Below are 18,823 nucleotides of genomic sequence, written 5' to 3' on the forward strand. Positions count from 1 at the left end.
AATAAATTAAAATAAAATATAATACAATGAATTATATATGTATGCTGCTAAGCTGGTTAGTATATATTTATATATATACTAATAAATATATACTAAATTTATTAGTATATACATAAATTTATTTTGCTTTAATTTAAGAATACACCAATATTATAGCTAAACCTCATTATGAAAAATCAAATAAACTTGGGTATAAAAATATTTTGGGACTTGTTGGATAAACTTTGGATTTTTGAATTTTTTTTTTATGACAGTATGAGAATTATTTTTCGAGTTGATAGGAGTGACATGGTAAAATAACTCTGGTGCTAACTCTTCAAAAATATCAATAGTTTTTTTTTTTGTATATAAAATTGATTTTTCTCTTTGTGTTTTTGCTTTTGTTTGATATAATTGTCAGCGGATTTGAGATGAAATCGGTGGCCTATTGTTGTGCCGAGGAGTGTTTCATTACGGACAGCTGGCATTTCTCATCCGGCCTATCATTACTTTCAGCTTAATACTAATTTCGGTGTCATTGCGCCACTCGGCTCGGTGGATGCCCTTTGTGTCGCAGTGGTGCGCAATTGGCTGATGCTTCCTTTTTTTCTCCAATTTTTTTTTTTTTAATTTTCACTTGATGTTTTCTCTTGCTGGCAGCCTGCTAATTTGTTAAATGGAAAATTTGAGACAGTCTTCAATGAAGTGTGACTGGCGACACTTTACGCGGCGCGCTTCATTGAAGCGGGTGGTGGTTGGGCGGCTCGTGGTGGGATGGAGTGCCTGGCAGTGGGGCCACGTTGGGGAATTGGCTCCATGGATTTCCACACGAGCTGCTTGGGCCATTTAGGCAACCAATTAGCTGCCCAAATGTTGGTTAATTTCGCTTGGATCCACTAATGACACAATCATGTAATTGAATGCCGTCTGCTTGCAGCGGCACCCCCTCGCACCGTGCGCCGCAGCTCTCCTCAAGCGTAATTTACAATTGGCCAGCTCGAATAACTTGCCAACGGTTTTGGTGGCTGACCTGTTTACGAAGGCATCTCATGCATTTGAAATTTGAGACTGACACAGTTGGCACAGCTGAATTGGCATCCTGTGACCTAGTCCAGGTCCTGCTTCAGCTTCTACGCCTCCTGCTGGCGCACAATTAATGGAAGTTTAACTGTTCAATTGATGCTGAGTTTTCTTTGCCCTCTCTCTCCCCCGTCTATACCTCTCTCTTTCTCACTCTCGCCGACAATTTTCATCTTCCTTCTTTTTTTTCTCTTTTTTAAACAGGAACATGCTGTTCATTGTGTGTTGCCTGCAGCTTTCGTCTCAAACGTTGAGCACGCTTTGCCATTAGGGCACTTTGTTCATTTTTCATTTCGCTGAATTTTCTGCGCTCTCTCAAAGTTTTTCAGTTTTCTTTTTATGCTGCCTGCTCGACTGCCTCGACTGCCTCCTGCTTTTGCACTTATTTTACGGTCTATTGTTCGTTTTGTCGGCCACGTCCAGCGCACTCGCTGGCTCGGCCTTCTGGCTGACCGGCCATTCGGCCAACCCATTCATATTTCGATTCTACATTTTTGTGTTTTTTCTTTTTCAGCTTAATTTTTTTTTTTTGGTGTGCCAAAAGTAATAGAAATGGAATTAAGTTTGCTTCTTTACATGTAAATGTGGGTCGCATAATTAACAAATCGTCCGCCAATTGGCCACAATTTTGTCTTGTCTCCCTTGCCGCTGCTGCTCCTGCTCCTGCTCAACTGCTCTTCAGCTAATTCAATATGCAATGCTTGGCTGACAATTCGATTTGCATAAATTGTCGTTGAATGCAAATGCCGCAACGCGTTGCACAACCATCAAAAATTGTTTTCGATGCAGCTGCAAAACAAAAACCAAAAAAACAGTTGGAAAAAAAAGAGGAAGAGCGAAACGAAATTCCATCTAGCTGCGAGTAACTCGAAAATCGGCAAGCTAAGCGTTAACAAACAAAAGTCGATAACGAAATACGAGAACTCTTCTCGATTTGTATAAAAAATGAAATTAGTGTGCAGCACCAGCAACAACAGCAGCAGCAACAACAACAACAACAACAACATCACAAACAGCAACAGCAACAGTAACTGAATTCCGGCAAACGATGAAGCGTCAAAGGTTTACCCTATGGCCATAGGGGTTGCGGGTGTTGCCAGGAGGTGGCTCAAGGGGCGGCGGAGCAGTTTTTGTTTGCTGGACATGGGCACCAATCAACCCTAGCTGCTCTGCTCTGCTCGGCTCTGCAGTTACGGATGTTGTGCCGCATGCTCTACTTTTTTCCTTCTTTTTTTCTGTTTTAATTCTTTTATTATATTTTGTGCCTCTACAATTTTTTTTTTTTGGTCGCTTGACGGCGGCTTGACAAGGCTTTTATCGGATTTTCGTGCTTTGCCACTGGGAACGGGTGAGAAATATTTAAAAATATGTAAAATTGGGGATTGCAAAGGGTTACGCTGGCGTTTCAGGCAACACTGCTAAATGGCCAGAATACTTAATCGTAGTTGCGGTAATAGATTCTCGGCGCCTACAAGTTATGGCAAAACGAAAATAGATATAGAAAATGTTGCTGGGAGAAATTCTTAAAGTTAGATTGGACAAATATATTTATATATGAATAATTAAGATGCAGCAGCAGAAGAAGAGAACGATTTTAAGAGAAATAAAGAGTTTTTTTATAGAGAAAATTAATTGAGTTTTTCTTCACTCTCGATATGAGTTTTCTGTACTCAGTAAATGAGAAAGATTTCTACTTAAAGGGCTCGTACATTTCGTTTAATAATAATAATTGTAAAGCTTTGCATTCCTTTTACATTCATTTTCATTGCCTTTGCCCTTTGCGCTCTCTTTGGTTTCTTCTGTTGCTGTTTAATTTCTGTTTTGTGTTTTTTATTGCTTTGGCAAATTGTAATGGCATCAACACTCTGACAAAATCGTGTCAAATGGCTTTTGAGCAATTACATTGAAAATTGCATTCACATTTACAATCAGAGTTAATGGCAGGCGCTGTGCGGCAGCAGCAGCAGCAGCTGCGCTGCGTCGCATGCAGCATTTAATAATTGCGCATACGCAACGTTGCACTTTAAAGAGGCCGCATTCGAAGTGGAAAAGAAGTTCGTGCACCGACCGGGCCTCACATTAGCAACTCGACTCGAGAATCTGTTGCATGTATGTTGCAAATATGTGCGACGCGTGTGAGTGTGTGTGTGTGTGTGTTTGTGTACATAGATTACAGCCATGCTGCTAGTGTCTTGTCCATTGTCTTTTGTTCGCATTTTAACTGCAGCATTATAAAAGGGGCCAGGCGACATGCCTGGGCCAACTTTGTGTCCAAGTTGCCCGCGGGTGCCTTCATCTAGCAACAGCAACAACAGCCTGACAAGCAGCAGCATGGCAAACGGCGTTTCTAGTCAAATTAACCTGCATAGTTTAATACTTGCATGCCTTTGTTGTTCCACGCTGGCACGCTGCCACGTTGCCCCGTCAACCCGTTGTCCCGTTGCATTGTTGCCGTTTGTTGTTATTGCAGCATACACGTATTGTTATTGCTGCTCGACAACATTAGCAGAACTTTAACCAAACTCGTCGCAACATACAAGAATCTCTACCAACAAAAACACACACACACACACACACATGCAGACACGTGCTGCATGAATTACTCATCAAGTTGGGCCCCCCGAGCCTGATTTCTAACCTGAATCCAAACTGGATTTGGGGCTGAGCACCTCAGCTGGTCGTGTGTGTGACAAAACAGAGAATGCTTCAGCTTTAAGATGGCAATTAGGTAAATAGACAAGTCTAGTGAGATCTTGAATGACTATGAAGGACTTTAGATAATTCTCTGCAATTTTATGAATAATTAATGAACAAAATAAAAGAAAACTAAAATCGATACTGATTCCAAGTAAAATAATTTAATTGTCTACTTCAATCATTTGCTTAAATATTTAATTTTGTTTATTTACGCGCCGCAATAGTCACTCGAGGCTGTTTTGATCATAAATAAATTGATGATTTATCAGTTAGCTAGTGCTATTGAACACACTTCATTATTTATTCAGCGACTTTTTCGTTTTCTTTTGCAATTGTCAGCAGCGACCATGCGAATTGTTGTCGAGCGTTCTGCCACTTCCGTTCGTCCCTTATGCTAAGGAGCCGCTCGCTGTAAATGTATGCAAACAATGTTGTCGACTCTCATGTTCTATGTAAATAAACTGACAGTTAAATGCTAAACAAGGCACAGACCTTAGCAGCAGTGCAGACCCCCATTGGCCCCCATTTAGATGGTGGAGACGTTCTCGTATGGTCAGCTCCTTTTCACTGGAGCAAATGTTAATGAATCAAAGGCACTGGGGGGCAACAAAATTTGGCTCCGACTACAAAGAGCAAGCCAGCAAACGTACGCAGTCACGCCCACAACTGTTGGAGTGCGGGAGGCTGTTGACGGGCGAAAGGGCAGGAGCAGGGGCAGGGGCAGAGACTGGCACGTATGCCAGCTGATAACGAGGCAACGCGCCCGCCAAAGTCATGCATAATTAATCATTTGTTAATTATATAGCTGTACACACTTACAAACACACACACTCACATACACACACGCACACACGAGTTTGCCACCATTTATGTAATATGCATGTACACACACATTTGACACCTGCAAAAGTTATTAGCGCCAAGGGCAAGTAATTGCCTTTGTTCGCACCGAAGTTGTTTGGCTATCTGTGTGTGTGTGTGTATTTTTTTTATTTTTGCTATATTTCCCTTCATATTTTTTTTTGCTGTGCTCATTATGAGGTGGGCGTGTGTATGGCGCCCACGTCATGACGGCGATGTCAGCGACAGTTATATAAATGAACTTTTCCCCCCCACACACACACACACACGCACACACACTGGAGCAGCTGGTGTAGTGTGTTGGCCATAGTTCAAATGGATGCATCTCGCGTTGGCTCAGTATCTCTCGCACTCCAGTTCGTCTGTCTTTGCTACAAATGCCAGGATATGCCTGGCCAGCTGCGTAAGTATGTGCTTGTGTATGCATTTGCAGCTGTATGAGTGTGTGTGTGTGTGTGTGTGTGTGTGCGCCAGAGTACTTGTGCTACTGTACCATGTTTGCTGCGGAACAGGAAATGAGCACCTGCTGCTTATTTATATTTTCCGCTCACTTGAATGTAAAATTACATGATATTTTCTCTTTATATATATATTTCTTGTTTTCCTTTCTTTTTTTTGTATTTGTTGTACTCTTACAGTTGCTGCTGCTGCTGCTCGCAGTCTGGGCAATTTTTGTGTGAAAATATTTTTAGTGGCACATTTGAAGACAGCTGGGGCGCCACACAGCCAAGTTGCGCGGCGCGCCAAAATTAATGCGTGCATTTAAGAATCCGGCGCTGAGATCACGGCGACTTGCCTCAGCTCAACTGCAGCCAACTGTTTAAGTATTGAATATTAAATAATAAGCGCAATTAAAACAAATTTCCAAGTTGAAAAGTGTATGAAAAGCATTTTTTTTAACCTTTTCGGCTGCTTGACTGGCTTTCAAATATCACTTTCAACCTTATCAGTGATAGTTGTATAATATAACTCTATCTGACCTTAACTTACTTCCGTTCAAAATATTTTAAAATAAATTTTGGTAATTTATTGTCTATAAATATTTGATTAAATTGTATTTCTAAGAAAAACTTTGAAAGTTGTTTTGATTATATCAAAAAAGCTTAAGTGTTATTACAATCTAAGCCTATGTTTTTGATAACATCCAGCTCTTTAAACTGTGTCAAATTTTGTGTTCACTCTGAATCGAATTGCTGTCTTGATTGTTATTTAAATTTTGTCGTCGTCATTAGAGCATCTACGACTTTTTTTGGAATTTAAGCCAGCAGCCAGACGAGCCTAAGCAGTGATTAAACTGCCGTAACAGCGAATATTAAAAAAGGCCCAGACAAGTTGATTTGTCGCCCACAAGCTAGACGCTATTGCCGGCATGCGTTGAACTCCATTTCATTTTCATTGCTCCCACATGTTCATTTCTTAATAGGCCTATTTAATATAATATAGAGGCAATAAGTGTTATCAAATTCTTGCTCAAATATTTCTGACAAAAACTATTTCTACATACAATTTCCGATAAAATAGTAGTAGAATGTTGAGTATTAATAGAGCTAGCTTAATAAAATTTCCGGCTAAATGGAAACTTGCATCGCTGATGTTATTTAGCTGCATATTGATTGCCTTACGGATACGCAGATTTTATTTTGCGCTATTTCTTCCGCCCTTGGACTTGACATGGCGCCCATTGACGCATACCTAATGCAACTCCACTGCGAATATTAGTTAGTTATTTGTTGAGAATATGCGCGCGTAAGCAGTTTGCCAACAATTTTGGCTAAAAAATAAAGAATAAAACGAACAAAATGTACCAAAATGTGGACTGTTTTGGTTGCAATGTGGCAGCCACTGTGGCTGCTGTGTTGCCTGCCGCCGGGGCAAGTGGCAAATGCGAGTGACTGCCAAAAACGTTGCCCTCTAATATGTGAGTACAAGGCATACACATACCCTGTATGCATTTGGAGAGCTCATAGGGTCTGATGGGTGTGTGAAGAAGTGAGGGAGATAGATGGAAGAAAGCGAAAGATGAAATTTTATTCGCTGAATAAAAGTTGAAATTCGATTGAGATTTTCTCTGTCCGTTTTATAAAGAAATTTATAGCTTATTTCAAATCTAGATGCACGCAGGGCTAATTTATGAGCTTTACTTAATAGCTTCTCTTATTCTGCCAAGACTCTGCAGTAAAACATTCTCATGTTCATCCTACAGGGTGTGTGCTAGTCGCGCACTGCCCTTCTGCAGCTCTCTTATTTGCTGTTGCTGTTAAAGTTGTTTGTTGTTTATTTAACTTTTTTATACCCTGAACCCATTGAAAATGGGAAATCAGGGTATAATGGTTTTGTTAAAAGTATGTAACAGGCAGAAGGAGGCGTGGCAGACCCCACAAAGTATATATATTCTTGATCAGGACGACAAGCTGAGTCGATTTGGCCCTGTCCGTCTGTCTGTCCGTCCGTCCGTCCGTCCGTATGTATGAACGCGTCGATTTCAGAAGATATAAGAGCTAGAGACTTCAACTTTTTTTTAAAATGTCCGTATATATCACGCGCAGATCGAGTTTATCACTAAAAAACGATAACTCATTCCGATATTTTTTTATCGATAAAAAACCTTATCGAAGATCACTTAAATAATTATATCTCCTACATCTTTCAAGCTAGAGTCTCCAAATTTAAAATGTATATTAAGACGCATGTCATACAATTTCGGTTTTTGTTAAAATTTACCCCCCACCCCTAAATCCACCTCCTCACCCTCATCTTTGTAAAAGTCGTATATCAAATACTAGAGACTTGAGCTTCGGTATACACATACATTTTAACATTATGATTACGTTCTGAAAGTTTCATTACGATCGTACGTCTAGAAATTAAATTATTCAACAAATAAGTTTTCATTATATTGCCAACACTGCAGCGCAACCCAAGCGCAATCGCCTGTATATGTGAGTGTGTGTATGCGTGTGTTTGTTTGTATGCGTGTGTGTTTGCGTGTATTTGTATGTATGCGTGTGTGTGCGTGTGTGTTTGCTAATTATTTTTGAAATATCAGTTGCTTGTAGGGTTCAGGGGATCTCGTAGTCGAGCAGTCTCGACTAGAGCTTTCTTACTTGTTTTGTCGTTGTTGTTGTTGTTGCTGTTGCTATTGTTGCTCATGGCACATAAATTGTTGCAGCTTTTGAATTTAAGCCAACAATTTGTTTGCTGGTCAGCCAACAGAGTCGGCGGCCAGCGTTTCAGAGCATATGAAATTATGCGCCAGTTAATTGCAGTTGCTATTGTTGTTGCTATTGCTGTTGTTGATTGCGCTTATTGGTTAGCAGGATAATCAAAAGTGCAACTTTTTCAACTGTGCTGCAGACCGCATGAAAGTTTAATTACAAATTGCACAGTTTTTGGCCAGAGCCAAACACCAAAACTGTGGCCCATGTGTGCGTGCAATGCGAACAGGAGCGTTCACATTTCAGAGTGAATTTAAGCTGGCTCATAATTAAACAGAGGCAGCTGGGTAAGTTTTAAGCGCGCCTTCTTAATATTACCTGGCTCCTAATCAGGCTCTCTTTACACCTGCATAAGCAGCGAGGGGTCGCCGGCGAGGGGGAGGCAGGGGTGGAACGCCTCATTAAAAATAACAGTGTGCTGCAGTGCAAACAAGCAGAGCTCGTCTTGCAGTTGTAAGAACAATTTTTATATAATTTTCTTGCACTCGCTTTATGCAAGCTAATCCTTTTAGGAGGTGGTCGGGTCTTGAGGCGCTAACTTAATTTGCTTGCTGCATAATTGCAGCAGCAGCAGCAGCAGGAGCAGGAGTAGCAGCAGCAGCAGGAGCAACATCAACTGACTGAGTTGTTAGTCAAAGTTTTGTACGTCTAATTGTAGGCGTCATTATTTGACTTAGCTAAGGGCTTGCCAAGCTTTCCTAGGGTCCCGGCAGAGTTCAACGCACCGCACCGCAGCCCTCCATCCATCCATCCATCCGTCCGTTCGTCCATCTATCCATCTCGCTTCTCTTGCTATCTGTGGCAAACAATTACTATAATTATAATTTAAATTAAAGCTCATCTAGTCGTGTCGCTTTGGCTTTAACGTTTCATTTAATATTTAGCCGAAATGTAGTCGAGCCCATAAATCAATGCCAAACAACAGGCTTGAGCTTGAGGGGGCGTATGAGTGTTGTGCACCCATATGAATACTCAAGTGTCTCGACGCAACAAATGGGACAAATTTCCATTTCTATCCAATGCTGCATAAATGGCACATAATTTACGATACCGTTATGTGGCAGCAGCCGAGCAGCCGAGTAGCACAGCAGCGCAGCAGCGCAGCGACGGGGCTGAGCTGTTCAGCTAACCAAACATGCAGCAAACCCGTCCAAAATGCTGCTAACAATATTAGTTAGCGTGTGGCAGCAGCAACAACAACAGCAACAACAACAACAAGTGCTCCGACCAAAGTTTACATTCAAGTGTGTGTGTGTGTGTGTGTGTGTGAGTGAGTGTGTGTACGGCCGGCGTCAATGTGTGAAGTAATTAATTACAAAGCAACTGATGTGAATCTCTGTGTGTGTGTGTGTGTGTGTGTGTGTGCGTACGTCTGCCTGTTTGTGCGCCTGTGTGTGTGTGTGCTGTAAGTTTTCGTGTGCTTGCGTATTGGATTATGATGCATGATCATGTATATGTTGCGCATTGTCACACGCACACTTGCCCACAGCACGCACACACTGGGGACTGTAGCGTTATCTAGGTTTGGGTATAGATGTAAGCTGTAACCGAAATGGGATTGATTTACACATCAGGTGAGAAATGAACGCGTCGCAGAGCCCAGATGCATTTCATTAATTACCAGCTTGAGGCGGAGTATTTTTTAATCATTTTCCATGTTCCACATTCCTTCTTTCTCTCTCTCTCTCTCTCTCTCTCTCTCTCTCTCTCTCTCTCTGTGAAAACTTAAAGCTTGCCGCATTTAATATTATATTGCCCACAGATTCGTTTTTTCTCTCACATCAAATCTCTATTTGCACAGTTTTAGGGATTTGCTTCAACTGTAGCTGGAGCTGTGCAGCTGAAAAGCTGCTTTAAAGTAAAGTCCCTCTTACTTCTCTTACATCTCTACTTCATATGAAAAACATTTCAAGATTTTCAAAGTGTAAAACTTAAAGCTTAAAATCGGCTTTAAAAATAAGCCAGCAAAGCGAATGTGCGACAAAAGTAAAGGGATTTCAGCAAAGATTATATAGCATATATGTTCTTGAGCAATATTAGACAAACACAGCAAAAAGTTCGTCAGATCAAGACATTATACATTTTAACTGACATAGAAATAAGTTGGCCTGGTAAATAAAACCATATTTATTTACAATATATTCAGCTGACTTCACTCAAGATTTTTCAGAAATGACAACTGAATCATAGTAAACATTTTCATATACTATCTTATCAATTATTTAAAAGTGGTAGCGCTTGCAAAATCTCTCGTAGCTCACATCAATTGGAATCTCATTTGGTGCTCGAAGAGTATTTTTCATGTGAAAGTTGGCAAGAAAAATAAGCGGATGTGTGATTAATAAGTTGATGTAATGCAATCGCATTATGCTTAAATCAATTCCATTATATCAATTGAGGACACTGCACAGTCTGGGGCGCACAAATATATCTCATTAACACGACAACTGTGGGCGTTGTCTTTTTCGAGTGCTAATTATATTCATCAGTGTCATGAGCAATTCGATTTAAAATGGCGGCTGTGGGTTTGAAAGATATTTATGAAAGCCACACACGTGATATACGCACAGACACACACACCAGCACACCCACGCATACATACATGCACATGAATTCGGCTTGAAAAAATAAATAAAAAGTCGTCACGGCTGCGAATCGCTGCGTGCGGGTCTCTTGGCAGCGGGCAGCGAATAGCTGCGGGCGTCTGTACGGGCTGTGTGTGTGTGTGTGTGTGAGGCACATTTAAATTAATCACAGTAAAAGTGAATTGCCCAAAACAATGTAATATCCCGTTCAAGGGCCGCTGGGAGCTCTGCGGGGCAAAGTGCGTCAAACAAACAAAAATCTGTAAATGCCAGCAAAACCCCAAGCCCCAGAGCCTAGGCCTGAGTCCGTGACGAAACCAAAACACAACTGTCACTGTGTGCGTGTGTGTGCTAGTTCATGCATGCCTGTGTGTGTGTGTGTGTGTGTGCGTGCGGTTGCTCAAATTAAAACAAAGTGTCGTGCGTTTGATGAAAATGTAACGCGCTTTGGCGCTGCCAATGCCAATGCGAACGTCGCAGTCGGCGTCGCACATAAATGCTAATTGGCTTAAATGTGCGTGTGCACATGTGTGTGTGTGCGAGTGTGTGCGAATGGGTGTAAGCGTGTATGGGTGTGTGTGTATCTGGGCGTGTGCTGCTCGTCCTTTGGGTAAGCTTTTTCTATAAGCGCCGCCGGTGGCGACTGCGGCTGCCTCCACATTTTCAGGTGTTCAAACTAAAACATTTTATAGTTTGGTTAATTGTCAAAGCTGTGCGGCAGCCAAAAAATACCAACAACAAAAAAGACGGGTGAACGGCTGTGAGGGGATGCGGCAGACCTGGGGTTGCCCCAAACCTTTTATGACTTAATTATTCGTTGGTTTTTGTGGCAGCCTGCGTGGTTATTGAGTATATGGAACAGCATGAAACTGATACAAAGAAACGGACTGACAGACAGACAGACAGACAGGAAGGGCGGCCGAACTAGCTAGTGTTGAGAGCGTGCAGGGGTTGCTTGGCGTGACACGAGATGAGGCAATAGATATACGAAATATTGGTTGAATTACGTAGAGGTGAGATCTACGCATCTATATATGTATTAGTATTATCTATGAATAAAAATAAAAGATACAAAAATAATAAATAAATAATAAATAAAAATATTATAAATAAATAAAATAAAATTATAAATAAATACAATAAAATTATAAATAAATAAAATAAAATTATAGATACATAAAATAAAATTAAAAAAAATGAAATAAAAATATAAATTTAAATTTAAACATTAAAACATGAATAAAATATTTATTTAATATAAAATAGAAGTAAATAAATGAAACGCTTTAATAAAGAATGAACAATAAACATGTACGAATTTTTAAAATTTTTATTTCTATTTTATTTAATTTTTGTTTATTTTTGCTTTGTAATACATTAACTAATGCTCTAATGTATGGGCTTTGAGTTTGTTGATTGTTGATTTTATATATACAAATTATAATATGTAGATGTTCCATATATTTGCTCAGATATAATAAAAATCAAAGGCAATAATACTATTTATATGGTTTATTTATATTATTATTATTAATATTATTATTTATATTCCAAAATATATAAATAATTCCAAATAACATTTCTAAGTGTACATTTAAGAATTTTGCAAATTATTTGTAGTACATAAAATCTTAACAAGATTGTGCGTCGTCTCGCTTAGATTCTCATATAGGAAAATACTCAGCACGAGGCCAGCGCCATGCAAAACTATGAGAGTCGTCGGTAAGTGGCAAGTGGCAAGTGGCATAAAAAGAACTGAGCGAAAGTGCACATAAAACAGCGCAAGAAGCGTAAAAATTGTTTTGTTCGAAACGAGAGCGGAGAGGTTGGTGGGTTGGTGGATGGAGGATGGTGGGGTTAGTACCACTGCCACAGACCCTGGTTGCTTGGGTTGTTTAGTAAAAATTGAAAACAAGTGAAATAAAGTGATTCGGCGCTGGAGATTTTGTGCGTACGCGTGCGTTTTCTATTCAGCGTGAAGCGCGGAGTGTGGAGAGTCTTTGGCCTTTTGTGTGGCTGCAATTCGATGGATTCTTTTATGTTTATTTGCCTTCACTCCATTACGACTTGATGCTCTTTAGCAGACAATCAACATTGTTGCTGTTGCTGTTGCTGTAGTTGTTGTTGTTGTAGCTGTTATTGTGGTGCCTTCTTCATCTTGGCATTCTTGGCAGTGGAGATGGGGAGTTCTTGCCCGTGCAAAAAATGCAAATTACGAGCGAAATGACTGAATGAATGATTGTCATGGCGAGCTGTGAGGGCTTTCTTGTTCTTGGGAATTTTGAAGCGTTCGCTGATAAATAGCGAACGCTTGGCCAGGCTTACGGCTAAACCCGCGCCATATATGCCATAATTTATGCAAATTAATTTATAAAATAAAAAAAAAAAAGGAAGAAGAAGCAAATAAAGTTAGCGCATGGCATTGCCATTGCCATAGACATATTTCACGCAAGTGCGACAATTTTCGCGCTTATGGCCAGTGGGAAGTACATAAATATAGTGCGCCTTAAAGTAGACTCATTTATATGGCTTTATGCGCAATTTCAGGCGCTGACATTTATGATGTATTGTTATATATGACTTGACACACACACATATATACACATTTATGCATGTCACATGTACGTGCATGTGTGTGTGTGAGTGTGTGTAGCCATAGCAACTGACAGGCATCTGACGAATGTCTCAGTGACTACTTGGCCGCTGGGCACAGACGTTTTTTGTGTGATATTTACGTGTTTCGTCAAATTTAGTTAAATGCGTCTAGTCAGTAGTCACCAGTAGGCGGCCTCTTAAATTAAAAACAAACAACAAAAAATGACAAAAAATGGTCACCGAATATCTGGGTTCATTTTCATTTCCAACGAATCTCGTCAGTGAGAAGCGATAACGCATTCTAACAAAAATATATAAATTACAACAAAATAAATTCAAAATGCCTGAGCAGCCAACAAAGTCGAATGCGAAGCCAGCACCAGTGAGCAAGACCAGCAAGGATACCAAAGATACAAAGCCCAAGCCAGCGCCGCCAGTCGTACGTACTCCGCAGCACCACACACACGATCGGGTAAGCATATATAGCATATCTCATAAATGAAGGCCAACTGAAACCTCTCTGCAGATATGGAAGATCATGAAAATGTGACTCAGACATCATAGAGCAGCATACGGCGTATATAATTTTACGAACTGGAACGAAATCTCTTGATATGTTAAAATCTATTTTCACACAACTGGATTTTTAAGATATTAAATATGAATTGCCGTTAGAAACTGTGTGTCCTTTCGAGCGCTGAATAAAGCGCAAATGTCCCAAAGCGCTCTTATATTACCCAACAGTCCACTGGAAGGCCCTCGCAGCGCATGCGCCTGCATCAAAGAGAATGGCGTCTTCATGGGAAATTCTCTCTTTAACAGCAGCGCCGTGCTAGGCATAGAGTGTATTGTGATTGTAGGACGAGCTTAGTTTCACAAATGCCAACTAAACTTATATCATGGGACAACATAATTAGGCTTTAGTCTGAGTGCCAGGCAAAGGAATCGTGTTTTGCTTTTACGTTTAATCTGCTCTAATGCTAATAAGCACTTGAGCTAGCTGCCGTCTCGAATGCGCTAGTCAGGCTATGTAAAACACAAATGGCAAAGTACTTGAACTATTTATTTGTATTTACATTTGCATTTGCATTTGCATAGACTCAAGTGCTGTAAGAATCCCGAGCTCAGAAAAAGAACAGAGAAAATAAGTAGAAAAATGAAGGCAAACAAACAGCCAGGCAGAGCTAAAATAAAAGTGCTTGGGATAGGCCCACTTCTGGGCGCCTCAAGCATCATCAAGTCAATGCAATTTAAACCAAAACAAACTCAAATGCCGAGCCACAGGCCGCAAGCCGTCTGACGAGCGCCGTGTGCCGTGTGCGTCCCAAAAAAATTTTACTTTCATTCGGGAAAATTGAGTGAAAACGATTGTCGTGCGGCCGAGCGGAGCCGAAACGCAAATATCCCCGTCGCAGGCCAACGCGAGCAGCAAGGATATTTTGTGGCTCGTGCCAGTTTTTGCCATTGGCACTGCTCAGTTTCGTATTCGTGTCGGAACGTGGCGCTACATACCGTGCTCAAGGATACGCGGCGAACAAGACCAGGACTCAAACGATAGTTCAACCGCAATAAGGGCACAGCCCGACTTGACTGTTCGACGAGATCAGAGTGTGCCGTAGTGCGCGCGTGTGTGTTTACTCTGTGTGCGTGTGCCTGTGCGTGTGCCACTGCCTCTGCCTCTGCCTGTGTCTGTGCCTGTGGGTGTGTGCGATTCGTTACATTTTATTAGCGTGTGCACGAAATACAATAAATGAAAAATTAATTATTTATTTCAATTTCACATTTATGCATAAACTGCGCTGTCGTTGCTTTTAACGCTGATTGAAATGTTGTACCACTTGCTGCGTCGCGTTTATATATCTTATTTCCTGTTGGACTCAGTTCTTATACTCATTGAGACCATCAGCCAGAAGATGTGGCAGCAATACCAGAACCAACTACAGGAACTACTGCAGCAGCTCAAGGAAATGCAGCACGGGCATACGGCCTTTGGCTCGACCCGGCTTAGCGGTTAACCGAGTCCTTGCTGTGGCCGTGCGTGCGTATGACTTTATTAAAATTGTTAATTTACAACGTCGCCAACAACAACAACAACAATAACGACAACAACAAAAATAAGTAAAGTAAAACGCGCGTGTTCAGCTCGCAGGCATTTTACACGTTGTTTGTAGACTGTTCTTACTTTCACTTGCCATAAATATCACACACGTCGTGTTCATGGTGTTTTTTCTTATCGCGAAAATAAAATATATATGTATATAAATATATTAATATATATATATTCAAGTCCATACGTATATAATTATGTGTGTGCCCGGCATTTGGTAAATCCTAGCTTAACGCACATGTCCATTTTGCAACGTAAAATTAATAACGCGCATACGTCGCTGGCCCAGCTCGCGGTAATTGTCATTGTTAATCGAGCGGCTCAGCTTGCATTTAAATCACTTCTTAATGAAGTGAGTCACATGTAAGTTGCATAATATTTCATCATTCTACCACACTAATACTCCAGAGTACTTAGACTTTAACACTAATTAGGGCATGAGCTTGGTATAGACATAGGATTGAAGGGCAGGCTTAGGGGGTATTTACGAAATTTTATGAAATTTATGATCTAATAATTTAATGAAAGAACTCTGCTTATCATTTTTTTTTTTTGCTTTATCATTAGCTACATGAAAACCTAAATTAGAGTAATAAGTATACAACATTATTTTCATAATTGATATCAATTTATTAAATTTATTTACATATAAATACCATTTTTAAATGAATATTTAATTATCATCAGCTCATAGATGTAAGCTCATATAAAAACATTAGATATCAAGACTACTTAAAAATTTTTTTTTTAAATTTTTTTTTTTTTTTTTTAATTTTTATAGCTATTATTATTGCATTTAAAAAATATATAGAACTAGACTTCTGATATTTCTCCAATTTTGTAGACCCTTGTAGTCTATAGCAGTCTCACCTTAAGCTCTCCGTGCCCGATTTCATATATCGATTTCAAGCATATTTAAAGTTCGGTTTCAACGCATTATTTATTTTTAATTTATATCTTTTTTAACTTTCTGCGCGTTGGCTTTATTGTTAATCATTTAATTGCATGCGCTTAAATTCTGTTATCGTACCATTATTTAAACTGCCTGTAACGTGTCCCGCCCACAGACTCGCCCGCAGCCCGAGTCTAATTGCTGTTCGAAAAATCGTGCAAAATTTACAAATTTAAAATAAATAAATTAATGCAAAGAGCTTTACTTATTTGCTAATCGAAGTGTTGTGCAAGTCATGAAATATTAAATGCAAATAAATAAAAAAAATAAATATTTATATATATATACTACATAAATAAGAGGCAGCTAACCTGCATGCACTCAAAAGGCATGCACCATTAAGCAAGTATGACTCGCAGAATTTATAGTATTTTTAGTTGAAAATGAAAAATGTTATGGAAGCTGTGCAGGCACTGAAGATACACATGAGGTAAAATCAGTTAGCTGTCGGTGCATGCATAAAAGGCTCCTGCAACGGCTCCTGCAGCAACAACAAGTCAAAGCATTTGCCGAAAAACCCAAAGGTAAACTCTGTCAAACAGACAGGCAGACGGACAGGCAGACAGACAGACAGACAGACTCACAGAGAGAGGGACGGAGCGACAGACGGACAGCAGGGCAGGCAGACAGTTGGACTTGAACATGGAGCTCAGATAGGAGCCAACTGGCTTATTTATAAGAGCCAGAACGTAAGCACTTTGCCCACAGACTGAGGCGGGGGGCCCGGGAAGAGCTGCTATTCAGTATTTGGTAGGTGGCTGAGCTCTCCTATTCACCTTTTGAGTTAGCTGGCACGTTTTATAATATTTATGCATGCGCCTGCCAACTGGACCAGCACTCATGAGCTGCTGACTAAGAGGAGGCTTGCAAAAATGCAGCAGCAGCTGCAAGTGTGTGTGCGAGTGTGTGTGAGTGTCTGCTTGCCTTGTATATTGCCCAAAAGTAACACTCCACGTTCAAGTGGGGTATTTTCGGGGGCTCTACATATTCTAGTGGCAAGTTAGTAGGCTGCATACAGAAATTACATTTAAAACTATTTTGCTTGGCATGCAACTGAATAAATACGGTAGGCAGGCTAAGCAAACATGAAAACCAGATGAAAAGCTGGCTGGCTGGCTGTCGCAAGCAGCGGGAATAGCAACAGATGCCACAACAAATGCCATTTAAATGGATGAGCCAACAACAAGAGCAACATCAAGTATAACAACAAGTTGTGCACAAACAAGTGCAGGACACAGCACACAGGACACGCATGAAAATGAAATCGCTCAGCCATGATATGAGATAGAATAAAATGTAAATGCCATACACATACCCATGTTTTCTGCCTCTGTTTGTGTGTGTGTGTGTGTACAAACACCCACACAACAACAGCAAACAAAAAACAAAAACAGAAAAATGAGTGAAAAGAGCAAAGACACAGCCAGTTTACATGCTTTCATGCAGCTCAACATTTTCGACAGTGTATCAAGCCGTTGTCGCACAGTGGGTCAAATTAGCTAAGCTATTAACAAAACTTTCAAACAAAACTGCTATCGACAGTGGGCCGCATCTGCTAAGCTATGAGCAAAACTAACAGCAGCTGCTGTAAGACAACAAAATTGATCCATGGCTTGGCATTTTAACAGCTTTCTGTTTCTTGGTCGTAAAAGCGAACTTGGTTCTTAGAAGCGAGCTCCCCTTCGGTCACGCCCCTGACTCGCAGCCGAACTGTTGCAATGGCCGTTTGTTTTGCTTATTCCCATTTGTTGCTTGCCTCCAGCTGCCCAAATTTATTATAGCAGCGGCAAGGAGCAGAGCAGCGCCAAAAGTTGCAACAACTTTTTTCATAGCCACTTCTTTGTTTTTCTTCTCTGTCTCTCTCTCTCTCTCTCTCTCTCTCTCGCTTAAACAGTTTTGCATTTGTCGTTTGTATTTTGGCCTTTTGTCACAGGGCTTTAACACATAAAAATGTTATTGCCCGATATGTAGTTGTAGCTTATGCTGATTTGTGTTGACCTACAATTGCCACACAGGCAAGCATAGAAAAAAGAAGAACAGAAACCAGAAAACAAACCGAAAAAAAATCACTTGTGAAATGTTGGAACTCTAAGGCTGATTTAGAAGCAGTCCGTATCTCAGACTATGCAAATTCTAAACATCCGAATCAACTTTGTGTTTGTTTCTCTTGTCGTATTTTTTTCCCTACTGCCTCCCAATAATTGTTAATTCCTTAAGGGACGATTCCTAAAGTAGCTTAAAATTAACAGCAATCAAAAAGTTTCAGTTTATGTTAAGTGCAGTTTTTATAGCTTAACTAAATAAATTTCTAGAAATATTTTAATTTAATTGACTATATTCTTAAAAATAATTAAGGCGATTTAAACTTATTAAAGATTCAAATTGTTTTGAATGTAGATTTTAATATCAACATGCAGCCATTATTGTATTATTTTTGATTTTTGTATCCATTGTCTACATTTTGTATTCTATATTGTACGTTAATGAACAACAAAAGAGCAGATTTCTATTTCTGCGTAAAGCTATTCATATTTTTCATTAAAAATCATCACAGAGATTCCATGAAAATAGGAAACATAATCCTTAGACACATGCAGTTTGAAATTTAATCAGTATGCCGTTATTCATGCAACAAAATGAGGTAAAAATGTTATAACAAAAGTTGTCTTGACTTTCTTTGATCTAACTCTATGGAGCACTCATAATAACCTGTTTATTTTTTTCTTTCTCCCATTAATTGCGGAGTCTTCCT

At 40.0% G+C, this 18,823-nt stretch overlaps 2 protein-coding genes across 2 annotated transcripts in view; both read left to right on the forward strand.

The window, feature by feature from the left end:
* The window catches only part of LOC115562313 (uncharacterized), a 56,010-nt gene that overhangs the window by 29,671 nt on the left and 7,516 nt on the right, over positions 1 to 18,823 (forward strand). The gene's annotated exons all lie outside the window — the stretch shown is intronic.
* Positions 14,044 to 18,823, forward strand: part of side-III (sidestep III) — a 99,732-nt gene continuing 94,952 nt past the window's right edge. Inside the window, exon 1 of the mRNA XM_030383563.2 lies at positions 14,044 to 15,482. The gene's annotated coding sequence lies outside the window, so the exon portion shown is untranslated. The remainder of the gene's footprint in view (positions 15,483 to 18,823) is intronic.

Source organism: Drosophila navojoa, chromosome 2 (assembly GCF_054131105.1).
Source record: "Drosophila navojoa isolate 15081-1374.11 chromosome 2, UAZ_NAV_1.0, whole genome shotgun sequence".
NCBI classification, from domain to species: Eukaryota; Metazoa; Arthropoda; class Insecta; order Diptera; family Drosophilidae; genus Drosophila; species Drosophila navojoa.